The sequence below is a fragment of the Elephantulus edwardii genome, unplaced genomic scaffold (genome assembly GCF_000299155.1).
Source record: "Elephantulus edwardii isolate Elephantulus edwardi_28Jun2011 unplaced genomic scaffold, EleEdw1.0 scaffold00065, whole genome shotgun sequence".
In the NCBI taxonomy this organism is placed as follows: Eukaryota; Metazoa; Chordata; class Mammalia; order Macroscelidea; family Macroscelididae; genus Elephantulus; species Elephantulus edwardii.
In genome coordinates, this window is record NW_006399815.1 from 5133483 (window position 1) to 5136137 (window position 2655).

At 51.9% G+C, this 2655-nt stretch overlaps 1 pseudogene; it reads left to right on the plus strand.

Moving 5' to 3' along the window:
- The first annotated feature begins 342 nt into the window (after positions 1 to 342).
- Positions 343 to 2482, plus strand: LOC102855493 (annotated as a pseudogene).
- Positions 2483 to 2655: the final 173 nt, after the last annotated feature.

Below are 2655 nucleotides of genomic sequence, written 5' to 3' on the forward strand. Positions count from 1 at the left end.
CATCAATACAATGGATTGATGAGAGTCATGTGAGCTGCCTATGACTTGACAGACACTTAACAGTGGCAGCATGTCCAAGATGGCAGATATCCTAAATGCATCACATCTTTTGATCTGTTGAATGCCTCAGCCAAGAACTGTTTAGACCTGGGGGGAGTCTGTTCACCACTCTCAGGTTCCCTTCTACATTTATAAAGGGGGAGGGCAGTGACACCTACTTCAAATTACAGTTGCTGGGGGCGGGGTGGTAAAGGTCCCCGCCCACATGGTCTTCGGTCAGGTGATGGGTCTGGACTTGGGGGGGAGGGGCTTTGGTGGGGGGTGTGCCAGCCAGCCCCTAGGATGTGTCATCTGGCTCTTGGGGGCTGCTGTCCAACCCTCGGGGTGGGCTATTTGGCTCTTGGGAAGAGTTCAGCCCTCGGAGCGAAGCCATCTTCGGCCCTTGGCTGGGGACGAGCTGTCTTCGGCCTTCAGCTTGGGGCGAGCCATCTTCGGCTCTTGGGGTGAACTCCTCAGCCCTCAGGTTGTGCCATCCGACCCCTGGGTAGAAAAAACTGCCTTGGGTGTACAGAGAATGTTATCTAGGCTACTTTCTGCCAACCTCTCCCCAAGTACACCCATAAGTAACACCCCCCAAAGCCCTTCTTTTTCTAACTCACAAGTTTGTTCTCTCTAGGTTTGCTCCCTTTTCTATAGGTAACCTTGACACTGAGTTTTACTCCAGACCTGACCCTGAACCCAGTTCCAGAGACAAAAAGGAAATACAACTGCCAGCTAAGGAAGCAAAGGAGGAGGATGGAGCCTCAGGGTGCTTACGATACCACCACTGCTACACTGAGTGATCACCACCCAGGCCTCCTATTTCAGCTCAGTCTGCAGATGGTACTCAGCCTGGCTATTTAATATATGGACAGCAGCCAACAGCTACCGCACCTGCAAGACTACAGATGGTAGCAAGCCCACTGAGACAAGCCAACCCCAGTCTAGAATAGGAGGTTGCAACCAGCCCAGCATGGGGTATTGGCAGAGTAACTACAGTTATCCCCAGGTACCTGGGAGCTACCCATGCAGTCAGTCAGCACACCTCCGTCCTCCCCACATACCAGCTATTCGTCTTCACAACCAACTGGTTATGACCTGATGAACTGTTGAGCACCTATGGTCAACAGATTTGATATGGACAGCAGCCAGCCACGAGGGTACCCCACCTCCCCTCAGACAGGATCCTACAGCCAGGCTTCAAGTCAATATAGGCAACAGAACAGCAGCTATGTGCAGCAGAGTTAATTCCAACAGGACCACCCTGGTACCATGGGTGTTTATGGGCAGGAGTCTGGAGGATTTTCTGGACCAGGAGAGAACGAGAGCATGAGTGGCTATGATAACTGGAGCAGGAGAAGAGGGGGATTTGATCGTGGAGGCATGAGCATATGTGGGCGGGGAGGAGGATGTGGTGGAACGCAGCGCTGTTGAGGGAGGTGGCTTCAATACGCCTGGTGGACCCACGGAGGAAGGAACAGATCTTGATTTAGGCTCACCTGAGGATCCCTATGAAGACTCTGACAACAGAGCAATTTATGTGCAAGGATTAAATGACAATGTGACTTTAGATGATCTGACAGACTTCTTTAAGCAGTGCAGAGTTAAGATGAACAAGAGAACTGGGCAGCCCAAGGTCCACATCAACTGGACAGAGAAATGGGGAAGCTGAAAGGCGAAGCTACAGTGTCTTATGAAGACCCTCCAACTGCCAAGGCTTCTTTGGAGTGGTTTGATGGGAAAGATTTCCAAAGGAGGAAACTTAAAGTCTCTCTTGCGCACAAGAAGTGGCTCATGAACAGCATATGCAGTGGAATGCCACCCCATGAGGGCAGGGCCATGCCGCTGCCACTACGTGGAGGTCCAGGGGGCCCAGGGCCCAGGAGGTCCTGGGGCACCCAGGGTTGCATGGGAGGCAGTGAAGAAGACAGAGAGGGCTCCCCCCCGCCAGGACCCTGGGGTTCCCGAGGGAACCCATCTGGAGGAGGAAATATCCAACATGGAGCTGGAGATTGGCAGTGCCCCAATTCAGGTTGTGAAAACCAGAACTTTGCCCGGAGAACAGGGTGCAACCAGCGCAAAGCTCCCAAGCCTGAAGGCTTCCTCCCGCTACCCTCTCCACCTCCGGGTGGGGTGCGTGGCAGAGGTGGCCCAGGTGGCATCCGTGGCCGGAGAAGTGACCTCATGGACCTGGTGGTCCTGGTGGAATGATCAGAGGTGGTCGTGGTGGAGACAGAGGTGTTTTCTGTGGTGGCCAGGACGCGGACTGTGTGGATTTGGTGGAGGAAGACGCCGAGGTTCTGGGGGTTCCCCTGGACCGTTGATGGAACAGATGGGAGGACACAGAGGCAGACAAAGAAGAGCCGGGAAGATGGATAAATGCTAGCAGCGCCAGGAGCACAGAGACAGGCCCTATAAGATGAGACCTGCAGAGCCACATTGACTACTACATTTATTTTTTAAACCAGAAAATATTTTGAATTTATAATTCCATATCTATAATGTTGGACACAACATTATGATTACTTCTTGTATGTACTTTAGTATTTTTCACCATTTGTGGAAAAAACCAAAACATTAAAACAAGTTATATGGGGGGGAAAAAAAAAAAAGAAA